The sequence below is a fragment of the Parus major genome, chromosome 20 (genome assembly GCF_001522545.3).
Source record: "Parus major isolate Abel chromosome 20, Parus_major1.1, whole genome shotgun sequence".
Taxonomy (NCBI): domain Eukaryota; kingdom Metazoa; phylum Chordata; class Aves; order Passeriformes; family Paridae; genus Parus; species Parus major.
The window spans coordinates 10936942-10951717 of NC_031788.1; the positions used below are offsets into that span (position 1 = coordinate 10936942).

The 14776-nt window shown below is 39.9% G+C and overlaps 1 protein-coding gene across 3 annotated transcripts in view; it reads right to left on the minus strand.

Moving 5' to 3' along the window:
- The window catches only part of PHACTR3 (phosphatase and actin regulator 3), a 99959-nt gene that overhangs the window by 56302 nt on the left and 28881 nt on the right, over positions 1-14776 (minus strand). The window lies entirely within an intron of this gene.

Consider the following 14776-nt stretch of genomic DNA (forward strand, 5'->3'; position numbering starts at 1 on the left):
AACAGAAAAATAGAGAGACAGTGTCCCACATGGCAATAACAAAATGAGGATTTGGCAGGAGAACAGCAATGTGTGTCCATTAACTCTCTGTGTCACCGAGCAGCCAAGCAGGGAGAACTATGGAAGTAACTGAAATTCCTCTTGCTAATGTGATTTATTGGCTTTGTCTGCATTAGCAAGAAATGCAGTGTTAGAAGTGGGGCTGTGAGCAGCTGGTGCTGAGGACTCAACACCTTCTGGCTGCATTTGTTAAGCAGCAGTGGTGTGATCTTGTGACTCCAACTCGACAGTGAGCAAGCTCTTTCCTCACCAAGTGCAAAGGAAACAAGATTCTTCTTGATAATAAAAATTCTAGCCAAACTAAACAACCATCCTTCCAAAAATAAACTAAGAATGCCTGTGGTTTCTTCCCAGAGGATGGATAAAGATCATTATCTTACTAAATTGCAAGATTCAAAAGCCCCTAATGACACATGCAAATTCATACGACATGTTGGTATCAAAATTCACCAACGTTCATCAAGACATTGGCTCCTAAATTTTTGGTAAAGTAAAATTTCCCTTGTAGTGCATTTTCCCCTATATTAGAGCTTATCTGAAATGTCCTTACATTGCATTTTTCCATTATAAATATCTGTGGCCAGAGTGGCAGGTACCTTCCCGGGGCTTTCCAGCAACACATTTTAGCATTAATGAAATTGCTATACATAAATTAACAATGGCAATTTCAAAATTCCTAGGATGATGCTGAGGTCATGACAGAAAAGGCAAATTTAATGCACAGATGGATGAGTTTCTTCCAGCTTTTCTTCTAATGTTCACAGTGCACTGATTTTAGAGGAGAAAGCACTCTGCATGTAACCAGAGTTGTACTGGTTTTATTAATTGGAGTCGGTCTTCTTGCAGTTCAGTGCAACAACTGAGCTTTGTATTCATTTTTTAGTTCATAAAACATTCTTTCTATTCAAACTAGAAAATTGTTGCTAAAAACAATTTAGAAAAGACATCATCTCCATTTATTGAAATGGTTAGATTTGAAAGAACAGGAGAGATACCTTGTCAAGACCATTTTAAATTCAAGTTTTCAAGGAGAAAACTTGTGGGTTGGTGAGGTTGTACTGCTTCCAGCAACTGCAACAGCCAGAGAATAAACCTCAGCAATATGTCTGCAGATGGTCAAATCTCCAGGAATATTAGGCAGTAGTTTGGATAAGTAGGATAGTTAATGACTGCAGTGGTTACACCTCAAATGGAAATACACAGAGGTAGAAACATATTCAAAACAGAGTCAAAGAATGCCAGGAGCTGAACTAAAATGTACATAATTGCTGAGAAATGGCTTTTTTATAGATACATTTTAGAAGTCTACTGGTAAAAGTTCTCCCTTTAAGTGCTGGCAGGTTCCCCTAAGTTCATCCCTAAGCCTGATGCGTCAACCCTGTGGTTGATGCATCAGGCGTTGTCCTGCTCCTCCTGGACCAGCCTATGAATCAAACAGGAGAGGATGGAGCAACTCAGAGCTGCACCAGATTTTCCTACTCAGAATTTTCCCATGGCTTTTTCCAGAGCACTCAGTGGTTGGGGCTGGTGGGGTGGAGGTGGAGCAGCCTCGGTGTGCCCTGCGTTCCCTAACCCTCTCTGCACCCACGTACAGACCTTGCTGAGCAAACTCCTGCCACACACATTTTGTCTGAACAGGTAAGATTGCTCCAGTTCTGTGTTTAGAGATTTAATTTATAATGTAATGGTGTAAAAAATAAGAAAATGTGGAGAATCTACAATCTGGAGAAGTGTCCAGGGAGCACATGATTGCATTTCTGTTCTGCTGGTCAGGGCTTATGCAAAAGAACAAAATGTAACAACCATTTCCCAAACTAAAGACAGGAGGATCTCTCTTTGTACAGGCTAATTTTGTTAATTTTACTGGCCACAGATTCTAAATTCACATTTTTTTAAACCAACAGTCCCAGACAGCTCCTTGGTCTCCAGCTCTTGATTTTCATTCGGGACATGTTTTTGAGACACAAACCTCTAATGAGTGTTTTTCTAACATTTGCCTTTCATCAGCAAGAATATTTGACTTTCTTTTCTTATTTTCTTCTCCTATTTTTTTAAGTTCTTAATTTATTACTCTTTACACAAAAGGGATAACCAGCTCTGTGACAAAACTATCATTTTATAACCACCACAGAACATGAACTGAATTTCTGTTTCAATGCATGAGGTTTTTATTTAAAAAGTAAATAATAGTCTTGTTCATTTCAACCATATCCTGGGCCTGTTTTTATGCCTCACAAAGCCCAAACAGCTTGGAAGGAAAACCAGCATGGAATATTTTTACCCTGTCTGACCTAAATTTATGTATGTTTTAGTTCTTCCAAGAGAAAGAGAAGTGGAATAACTACTCCCTCTTCTCAGTTTCTTTTCAGCACTCATATTTTAACTGTGTTCTCAGCTGCCTGCATGAGTCATGGAGAGCTGGAAACAAGAACCCCCCACAATATTGTAATAACTGCCTCCTCAGGAGGGAGCCTCTGTGTGTTTGGGGGGATATTACTAAAAAGCCACAAAAATCTCCTGAAAGCTTCCTTGTGCCAGAAACCTCCATGGGAACTAAAAGAGGAAATGACAATATCTTAGCTGCAAAAAGAGATTATTTATGAGTGTAATAATAACAAAGATACCTGAGGATTTCCATACAACTGTCTTGAAATTCATGTAACTGTTCTCCAGCATTTGCAGAGATTTCAGACTGCTGTTGACTTTGTGGATTGTTTTGTGTAATGATAGTATTGAATTTCACTGTCTAGGCATAATTTGGGTTTGGTTCTGTGATGTTCCAAGAAACACTGAAATCCACAGGCTTTTATAAGAACTGGGAGGGTGTTCAGTGCTTGCCACGCTGATCCACGCTATTCCAAGATCATAACTTCATCCCATGCCTGTCCCTTCCTGTACAGTGTAAGTCACATCCAAACTAAATCTGTTTGAAGCTGGCTATGAAATATTTAGGAACAATGGGGGAACTCATGGCAGAAAACCATCCTTCATTCTGAAATGCCATAACTTACTGAGAACAAGCCAGACCTCTCTTCCTTTGGTTCATGTCTGGACTGAGCAGGGCACAGCAAACCAGGTCAAGGATCTCGTGCAGTGAGAGGAAAAAGAAAAAAAAGGTCAACTTAATCATAAACCAAATTCACTGGGGGGCCAAGTGGACTCCAAGAGCAAATGCACAACAATAAAAAGATGTTGTGAAACATTAACAGAGACTCTTGGTATCAAATGTGCCTATCAGCTCTACAGCATTTATAGGCCAGGGTGATTTTACTTTGGTGTGCCCTGGCTCAGTCCTGTTGGCTGGAGCTTTTCTGCCTCTATAACACAGAGATTCAGTCCTAAATTCCTGCCCATGAGGACAACAGACAAGGAGTTGGTCACACTGAAATCACACCTCCCTGTCTGAGACTCCTCCTTTCTCACTGGGCTACTCTTCCCCTTCTCTCCACCCATTCTGCTTTCCCAGGCCTGGTTTTTTGGTCATTTCCCCTCTGTGCGGGTCTGACTGCTCATCCCACAGCCTCTCCTCCCTGCTCAGTGAAGTTTGCTGAGCCTCTGCACAGGAACAGTCTGACTTTAGTCAAGACTAGGAAGGAAAAGCTTTTCTTCTCTGAGAAAGCTTTTAGACATTACAACTATTCAGGGTTGGTTTACAACACTGGGTAATGAAGCAGAGCTAAAAATACCATATGTTCCTTTGACATTGCCCATTCATTGCTATAAATGACTGGAATTTCAGTGACTGCAGAACAAAACATGTTTTATGGTTTTGCTTTTAAGTGAAGCTGTATATAAAGCTCTTTGCCACTTGGAATATCCCAGTGTTTTACATAAGAGGATAACAAAGTTTATTTGGAAAAGGCAGCGAAGCCTGCAGTTTGTTTTCCTCTCATTTTCTTTAATGAATGAGGAGAGATCTCAGAATGTGTGATCACAGGAGTGGAACTGGCTACATTTTCTCAGTTATGAGAAAATACAGTGAGGAATTTATTGAGTCTGCCCCCCAGAACATCACCTCTGATTGGCAATTCAGTGCACTGGATAAGCAGAAGTCTTTTCAATCGGCTTCAAGCCTCCTCTGCAATCTGTGTAAATCTATTTCAGCAACAGAATGAGATTATCAAAGCATGACAGAGAACTGACACATAGGGCCAGATTGTTTGAAGATGTTTATTTTAAGTCATTTCACATAATCTTATTCACTATATTTGTTTTTTGAACTCTGAGAAGGAGAATTTTTTTTCCCTAGTAATTAAAACTCTGAAGGCGGACACTCTTGCCTGCACAATAAAATAACTTATAATATTTTAGAAAGTATTAAAAAAAAATCTATAAAAACCCTCAACTAATTTCTTCTTTTCAAGTACTGAAATGATCTAATGCTATTAATAGAAGATTCTTTCTCTGTGGAAAATTTATTCTTCTATTTAAAGCTACTGGGGGAAAGCTTGAAAGAACAAAAAATTATGATTCCGCCATCTGGCTATCAATATAGCCTTCGGATGATGAGTTCAGATAGTAGCTTTAAAATGCACACATTTATTTGGAAAGAAGGCAGGATGATAGACAAGGCATCATTTCTCTACACACTTGCACCCCATGGCTACACCCCTGCTAAAATCCCACCCAGCTTCTCCCTTAGTGCTGGGGAAAGCAAACTGGGGGATCCCAGATTGACAGCCCTGAAAACCACAGATTTTCCTTCATGCACAAAACCAGGCAGAGCTAATGCAGCAGCAGAACCTGCCCAGGTGCTGCTCAGCTAAACCTGAGCCTGACCCAGATGCCCCAAGATTAGCAGAGCAGGTGTTGCTCTGTCCCCAGGATCTCCCTGCAGAGGGATGAAATTGATACCAGAGCTGACATTTCATGTGGCCAAAGGATGAGAATTCCTGTCACAATAAATCAGCAAACAGAACACCTCCCCAGGAGTTTAAAGGGACATATTATATTGAATAGCTCATATCCTGCTTCCAGGCACCTGATCCATTAGGCTTTACTTCCTTGACATATGCTGGGACTTGGTAATTTTCTTCATATGCTGACCCTGCAGCAGGTGTTATTCTAGGGATTCACTCCAGAGTTATGAGAGTTATGTATCTTGTGTATTCCTGGTGGGATCATGCAGAGATCATATTCACAAAAACATAGGGGTGTGTTGCCCAAAACATGTGATTCACAATAAACACAGTGAAACCTGAAGGCTTAAAGCTGAAAAACAAATACTTCTTTGGATTTTGTTCTTGGAATAATAAGGAAATGAAGGCAAAGTATTTGTCATGTGAACACTGTGCTAGAGATCTCTGAGTAACCCCAACCCAATTCTATCTCTGCTGCATCTGCATGGCTGTGAGCTGTAAAATGGAGAGTTAAGCAGCATTCCCCATTAGCAGGGTGCTGGATAGGAGGAATTGTGTATTTCTATGATGTATGCATGGAATTAGATACAGCAGCTCAGACTCCCTAACACAACTTCTCTTCCACAAGAAGATGTATCTTCTTCCCTTAGAAGATACAGACATGCCAAGCAGGTCTTGGTTTACAGACTCTTGGGCTGGTATCCAATAAACTGAGTTTCATGACATTCAGTAACAGACCAAAATGACCACAATCCCAATGGTACAAAGTGCAGATCCAGTAGAAACTCATTCTGCCCTCTCAGATTGTTTAAAATACATTGATTAGTCCACACTGTTCCTGGAAGCTTTTTGCTGGATCAGGTATCATTCTCTGCACCACTTACACTTTGTGCCATATCAAGAATTGTCTGTCATCCCCCAGTTGGCATCAATCTGGCATAAAAGCACAGAGCTGGCATGAAGTGTATCACAGCTCTGGCTGATTTGACAGAAATATGGTGATCTGCCCATGCCTGCTCTGCAGGGAACCTAGCCTGCTGTTAAAAGCCCTCTGCACAGATCTGGTGTCAACATCAGCCTCTTGTAAGATGGCAGAGCCTGGCAGTGCCACAAGGTGATGGGGAACTAATGGAACATCCCTGCTGTGCCCCAGCCCTGAGCTCAGGGTGGCAAAAATGAGACATCCCAGAGTGGCTCCAGGCCCTGTGCACTTCATGGTGTTCAGTGACCTCAACCCTCAACAGCAGCTCCTGCCACAAGAACAGCGAGAGGCTTTTCGCAGGGCATGAGCCTGTGTGTGTGCAGCTGCAGCCAGCAAGGGGGATGCAGAACGGCTGTTTTCAGAGCAAAACAGATGCCCTTCCCTCATGTTTGCTCTTCTTGGCTTTGGGCTTTTGGCTTATTCACCACAAGTTCAGTAGCAGTAAGTCTGTATCTATAGATACACAAGTCTGTATCTATCTATCTATACCATATATAGGTATACACGCAGCATTACACGTTGTATTACATAACTACATGTTGAAAATCTAAAAAAAAAGCTATCAAAGAGTCTGCTGATAATATGGATTTGATTACAAAACAGCTGCTTCTTGTGAAGGTCAGAGTGAGAGAGGGTTTGGGAGGTTGATTTTAGGGTGGCACAGTCAGCACCAGAGATCTTGTAAAGCCAACCCAGCTCTGCAGCAGAACCCAGGGCTCAGCCTGCCTCACTCAGCCAGGCTGCTCCTAACCCCTCCTCACTAATGCATCTCATTCATCCAAGTACCATGTTTCAAATGAAACAAGATAAGGTATGAGTTAGAAGTTAGATTTTGGCATCTATTACAGTGCTGTCTTACACATTTGTATTTATAATGCTCGAGTGCCTCAATGCACAGTGAAAGGGTTGTAAGCAAGAATTAACTGCAGCTCCCATTAAAGGGATCTTTGGGTCTCCTCACCTCTCCTGGTTTTTCTTTCCTCTGATTCTTTTGTTTCCTCTTTTTTTTTTCCCCCTGTTTCCCCACCCCTGGCCCCCAGAGCTGGCAGAAGGGCAAGGGAAGAAGGGCAGTGCTGCTTTGTATTTAGGCAACATTAAAAGTGAAAAGCTTTGACATCTCCCAAGCCAAAAGTAGCAAAGCCAGCTGAAACAAACCAAATGTTCATGCTCCAAACTGCAGACTTTTCTGATTTGTTGAAATTGTTCCAGGGTGGCTTCAGGATGCGCTGAGCCAGCCTAAAAGCAGGTTTAACTTATGTTTTGACCACTTAAGAAGGAAAACAACTCTCTTCTTCCATGGTGCTGTTTGGCACTCAGTAAATAAATTTTACCATGGCAACTGTAAAGCCACTGGAGGCTTGAAGACAACAAATTCTTAATTAAAGTGGTCCTTGACATCTTGTTCTACAAACTAACCTGGGCACTCCACAGTCATTAAGAATAAAAAGCCCACATGAAGTAGCTTAGTATCATGTATTAGTGTCATGTTTTCCAGTTGTTACTTCAACATAACAGCTGAGTCTTACATAATCCTGTTTTGTAATTATATACCCAAGTGTTTTACAGAGGAGGAGAGCTAAATTGTGTAGGGGACCTGAGTCAGGTTGATCCAGTGCTGGAAAGAGAAACTTCACCTCTGAATGTTGCTCCAGAATCTGCCTTTTAGCTGCTTTAGCTAAATCCTGGAGCCCAGCAAATTCTGTCTGGTCACAGGCTGAGGAAGTTCCCCAGAGCTGTCCTGTGATATGATACCTTATCTTGCTCTGAACGTGGTGGAATTCAGAGTTTGTGAGGTCTGAGGGTGCACAAATGGATAATGTAACTGTTTTTCTTACCAAACCTGAATGCTGTGCAGAATGACTGCACTGACTGCCATAGAAAAATATTTTCAATGATTGTAGTGTGCAGCTGTACATGAAGTATGTGCATATTTAGACCAAATTTGAGATGTACTGCCACAGCTGGAGGTATGAATCACATAATGGCTGTGGGTTTGGGCTGTTCTGATGTGGAACCACTCAGCTCCACAAGCAGAGCCAGGGATTGCCAATCCACGCCTTCCTGCAGGCTCAGTTCATCATCCCCTCCTTGACACCGTGCCCTCGCATTCCATGCAAACAGAAGGACAAACTTCTCAGGGCTCACAATTTCCACAACGAAACCTCGCTGCACAAGCAGAATTTCTTGCCATGAGTCTTCTCAAAATAGATTAATCTTTGTAGAAAACGAGAGCAGAGGCTAATGAGGGTTGAGGCACAGATGGGATGGCACCAGCAGCTACTTCCTACAAACACAGCAAAGTAATAGTTTCTTTTTAATATATTTAATAAAACCAGGTCCTGCCAGGATGCACAACTACAGGGGAATTTAGTCTGAAGTCATATCTAATGCTGACTGGCTTTCCTCAGTGAAACATGACACCTGGTCTCCTTATCTCACCTTATCAATTTAATCACATTTTTAATGAGCAGTAAGATAAAAAGTAAACGGTTCTTTTCTCTTCTTACAATACAGATTTTATTTCTATGCTGCTTACTTTGAATAACCAGAGTTTATTTTCAGACTCCTGTTCAATATTTCATTTGAAGGATTTCACAAGCATCTTTGAAATGCTATTTTGAATCTTCAGCAATGTTCAGTTCAAATTTCTTGGGATTTCCCCCCCTCTCAAACTGGGCTCTGTTTTTCAGAGTGGGGGAAGAGCTGTTTCATGGTTTGCTTATGAACCCAGCTCCATTCCCAACTGAGAGAGAGGTGAGATCTCTGTAGACCAGGATACAGATGAACCGTGGGTAATTTCTGTATTAGCCCCTTATCTGTAGATGCTTCATAAAAATCTAAATGTTATTCAGGGGTGTGTCGCTTTCTATTATGAATTCTGAATAAGGAATCATGAACTACTCCCAAAAAATATATCCCAGTGGGATAAGCATCAGACAGTGTTTCAGCAGTTATGGAATGACACATGTATTTGTGTCTTGATACATGTGCAAATAGCAGTAACTGACATTGATAACCGTAATCAGGAAGTTGCTATGCAATTTTATGCTCAGAAGAAAATAATCTGATGTGTCATTTGGCATAAATTGCCTCCTCTGGATTTGCAGATCACTGCAGTTCTGTGCCATTTTAATTTGGTTTCACTGTGCTAATTTCTCTGGGTTATTGCATTTATCACCTTCCAGATGATTGTTAAATCCCTTATTGAAAAGGAATTATCACCTATCTTTCAACTTCCAGATAAGAAAAAATAAGAAAAACTGGGGAAAGTTCTCATTATCTGGAGTAAAGGGAGAGGTGGGAGGATCCTGCTGCTTTTCTCTAATTTGGGGAGTATTTTTAGCTGACTTCCAATGGCAGTGCAGGTGTAACACGCCAGGGAAAGTCTCCATAGGGCACTGTGCTTGTGCCATAAAATAGGCCCAGTTTTATTTCTCTGGCACTGAAAACAAGGGAGAAGACTTTTGACTTGCAGACACAGGGAGAGAAACAGTCCTTTGGCTTTATTACCTTTGCCAGGTGTGTGAATTACATCCCCTTGAAAATTGCATTCATTCCCCACACCTTTTTTCTTTTCTTTTTTTTTTTTTTTTTATTTACAGTAGGAGAGGGGCAAGAGAAAGGGCTGGATTGGCTCCTTGACCATCTGGTTTTTGAACCAGTAGAGTGAATGTGAATCAAATTTTCAAGGCTTACTCTCCCAAATGTGAAAATCAGAAATTTACATTCTGAAAGTTTGATGCTTGGATGTATTTGTCCATCTTCCCAAGTGCTGCTGAGGTAGTGATGCCTGCTGATCATGCCTGGTTAATCTTGCAAGAGACTGAGATCTAATTTTGACAAAAAAAACACGGTGCTGCAAAAATAATATAAGGTTTGATAGCTCAGTTTTCTGTGAGTGACAGAGCTTATTTCTTCTTGAAGATCATTAATAGGTTTTGCAGATAGACAAAAGAAATTAATTAAATTTTCTGGCCCACGTGGTTATTCAGCAGAGCTTGGTAAAGTGAGTCATAAGGGCTCAATAGCCCATGGTTTAATTTAAGTTACATGACTTCTAAGAAAATCTTGAGATTTTTGGGGGAGGGAAATGAACTTTTTATAGAAAGAATTAAAGAACAAGGAAGGACCAGGGAATGAATCTGAAGGAATTTGGTGCACAAAGCTGGAGAAAGTTGGCACAAGCAGCCTCAGTGGAATGAAGGATGGGGAGACCCATCCTTCACATGTAATAATCCTGACCTTTGATTTGGTTTTAAAGGAATACTTGGTAGCCAAATTATATAAAATAGATTAACCAGAAGCAGAAGATTGAGAGAGGGCTGGCTGAATTAAATATTACAATAAATGTCAGATTAGCCACGAGTGGCATTCTCCTCTTCCACCACTGCACAGGGGTTGAAGTCAAGAATTTGCTCTACAATTAACAAATCATGGGATATTCAAACAAATCAGTGCTTTCATCAGCTTCTACCATTTCATCACATTACATCTTAAATTGATTTTATATTTTAGGCCTATATATTCCCCGAAATACATTTCTCTGCATATGTGGAGCATGAAAAATTAATCCATTAACAGGTATTCTTTAACTAGGTCTCCAGAGTGCTGTGAGCCTGAATTACACTGCATTTTCAAGTATCTTTTTAATTTTACATGTTCTAGATAAAAAACTGTTTCCTTTAAAAATTGTTGCTCTCTTCTCTGTAATGGTGACAGGAGGGGAAGAGGATATTAAAAAGCTCCTCATCAGCATAAATAAATTAAAGTCCCCACTTCAGAGAAGCCAAGAAGAATGAAGCTCCATTAAATGTTTTAAGAGGAAGCTAGAGGCAGAGATGACCAAAGTGAAGCTCCCCAGTCTAAATATATTAGCAACTCTCTCCACACTTGGATTTTCAAATGTCACATAATCTATTAAAACTGAAACATCTTTGAAGGTAGTGCAGTTAGTGGAGGGATTGTGGTACCTCATATTTAAATAATGGGGCATCACATTTGCAGTTTTTAAACCTGTATTTGCAGGTTTAAATCCAGATTTCTGTTAATAGGACCAGTCTTGTATTTCTATCTCTCCTTAAAGCTCCTCCTCTCTTTGTCATCCCTTTTGCAGGATTTCAAAGATTTGCAGAAATTTCACAGCAGTAATCCTGTCATCCAGCCAGGGAGATCTATGTACGCTATTTATAAACTGATTCATTTCCACTTGCTGCATGATAACAAATTCATGATTAATTAGAGATTATTTTAGAGAGCTTCTCACACAGCCGGTGTTGTCAGCTCAGGATTCAACCCCAAGTTTTATGGTACTTATGCTTCAGTGTGGTTTGTTTCAGGAAGATACTGATAAATTGGACACTATTTATGTTTCCTGTGTCACTTTTCATAAAGGATGTTTTCTGTATGGCTCAAGATATCCCAAACCTCGAAGATCTGTTGATTTTTTTCTTTGTCCTGTCCTAGCACTCTCTTGCCTGGTGCCCTTGAGCAACCTTTCCCTTCCCTCCGGGTTTCATTTATCCTCTTTGAGCAAAAGGGATACAAAGAATTTAATTTACTTTGAAAGGTATGATTACCTCTTGCAATGTCTGCTGGAGCCTTGGCACGATGGGTGTGTTTAACAGAGAGGACATTCCTGGCAGGTCCTTTGGCAGGAGGATCCTTCCCTGTGACAGGAGCACCACTTCAGTGCTCAGCAGGGGGAAAGGAGAAATATACCCAGAGTATCTCAGGTGATCCTGCTCCATTCATCCTGGCAAACCTTGATTTTTGAACACCAACCCTGCAGTATCTCCTTCATTTTCCCACTGTCATTCATTGGTTTTTTTTATGACAGTTTTATCTTGAGTTATGGGCATATTTTTTCACCTGGATTTCAAACATAGCATGTTTTTATCAACTTGAAGTCATCATGTAGGCATCTTGCTTTCTAGACTGTTTATTTTAGGGTTTCCTTTTTATGTTTTTCTGATACCTCATTTTTACATGGGCCCTTTCCTGGAGTTTAAGCACCTGGATGAACTAGGCCTCCTATCCCCCCAAAATAAAACTCTGTTTTGGCTCTAACTCTTTCAATCCTTTTGAACTGAGCCCTGAGCACCACTTGAGATGAAATTCAGAATTCATTTCTTGTGGGTCCAAAAATTGCTGTTTGATAAAGCAGTTGTTTACTGTGTCCAAAATTATTTATCCCTCCTGTATTGAAGAGAAAAGGATCCAGGCTGTAAGGGGGAAACCTTCTACCATTGACACTACTCTGCAATTTACAGCTTTTCCTTATGATCTTTTTTTTTCACTGAAAATTGAAAATTCCAAAGCCCCATTTAAGTCTCTTTTATTCACTTGACATATTTATTTTTTTTTCACTGAGATGATTTTGCAAATATTAACAACCTCTGTAAACAAGACCAAACCACACAGGGGAAATTCCTCCTTAACCTGGTCCCTGAAGAGCCATTTGGAACAAATGGCTTTGCATAATCCAGCTTTTTCTAATTAGCATCTCTGGCAATAAGCCACTTGGGTATATTTGATATGCTTTTATCTTAAGATTAAATTTACATTTGCTGCTAGGTAGCTCTGACATCTTCATTCTTGTTTTAGATCTCCGTCATAACATGATTATTGTGATCACTACTCACAGCAAACCAGCCCCTGTTTGTGAATGGCTCAGGCAGAAATGGGCTCTGCAGTCCTCCCAGATATGAATCTTGGGGGGTTTTTTGCAACTTGCCTCTTAGAATTCAAAAACTATTGTAAAAGCTGCAGGGCAGGTTTAGAGTATTTTGGGAGCCATATAATAATTCTAAAAAATAAGATGGAAAAGCAACCAAGAAAATACTTGATAAATAAGAATGTTTTTTGGAGATACTGCAATTTAAATATTCTAAAGAAAGTTAGTCCAGCTTTACAAGACAGACTGCAGCACACATTTTAATGCATTTTCCAAAGTTTTGAAGAACTGAATAAAGAACAGATCCTTTCCTTAATCCAGTTTTCTAACCACAAAACTTCTTCCTACCACAGACAACTAAGCACTTTCAAATACAATTTTTCAAGAGCAGATTCACTATCAGTGCCATAAATTGTTCCGGCTCTTATGAAATCAGTTGATCTATTACTGGTCATATCAACTGAGGATCTACCACAGGACTCTCCAGTACAAAATAAGTTAAACTGTATAAATCAAAGGAAACACTAATACTTTCATAAACACTAGAAATATTAACAAAATTTCTTGTGCCATGAAAAAATCCATAACTTTAAAAAAAATTATGTTTAAATAGAATGGGGTTTTTTCAGTGCTTGGAAATAAAGAGGAAGTTCTCTGGTCACAGTAGGAAATGTGTAAATCAGATCAATCATTCGTCTAATTTATTTTTATTTATTTATTTTCACTGTTAGGTTCCCCACAGCTGCTTTAGTGAGAGTCTTTATTGTGAAGTGCCAAAAAGGATGGAAAATATCCTACCATGCAAACTTACCTCTCCTAGACACCCCTTTCTGAGATTAGAAACAGAAAAATCAAACTGGTAAAGTGACTGCTACAAATCAAACAGGAATCTAATTCCACTCACCACACAGACCTTTGGGATTTTCATCATTTCTGTGCTTAATCAGATTTCATTTGATGGCCATTCATTAAGGAAAACATTCCTATTTCCCCAGGTAAGCAGATTTCATCCTCCAAACAGCTTTGTACTCCACTCTTGCTTTCCCACACAAGTCTGTTGAGTGTTCAGGTCAAAACCACAGAGCAGGAAAATACTAATGCAGAACTAGAAATCCTTTACTTGTTCTCATTTGAGGTTTGTTCATCTCAAATACCACCAGGAGAGTGAGGAAAAGTGCTCCAGTCACACAAATCTGAAGTTGTACTGGGCACTTTTTACTAAGACCATGCTGAAATAAATACCATAATGCTACCCCAGGAGGTCTACTATAAATCGACTCCTTTTCTACCCATTAAAAACTACATAAATCACATTCTGTTATTATAATTGCAAAATAGATTGCCAGATGTCCAGCAGAAACAAGGGCTTGGTGGTGGACAAGATCTGAGCTCCATAAATTAATCAAGTATAATTTACCCACTCATAATATCAATAATCATACAGAATTCATAGCATGCTCTTATGTCCAACATTTAATGCTTACAGCACAACCATTATGGATTATTATGCTATGAAGGCTATCACCACTAGAAATTGCACATTGCAGATTCAATCTATTGACTAATACTAAAAATCCAATGGCAAAAAAAAAAAGCATATTGTTCATTTCAATGGAGATTAAAATATTCTTTCTAGGCACACTTTAAAAAGAAACACTGAAAATCTCCTTAACCTTTTAATGTGTATTATTTAACTTCTTTTTTAAAGATTTCTTTTAACATGGGTTATTTCAATGCAATATTCTGAGGTCTTTACTAGAGACCTCTCACACTCCTGCTGTTAGCTACATAATGCAATATTCTACAGTCATTCCCTGAGAAATTGTATGGTGGCTTGGCTGCAAAAGTTGTCGAGGGTCAAGGAACTGTGGAAAAAGGAAGATGGATAAGGCCCTGGAGATCTGGGTTATTTCTCCTATCCCTACCAAACTGCAAATCATTTAAACAAGGTGCTCATCTTCACAGTACAGCTGACAGGTAGTTGGGAATCCACAACAGAATTTAGTAAGACATTATACTCTAAGCATGTAAACAGCTGCCTTATCTAATGGGTCTGGAAAATCACAGGTACACATCTCAAGTGAGGCAGCCAAATTGGCATTTTCAAATCTCTCTGGCGCTCTGCTCACCCCTCAAAAATGTGAGGTGGACACTCCAGCCCCACACTGCTCAGAGCTTTTGTGCAGCAGGTACTAAAGTGAC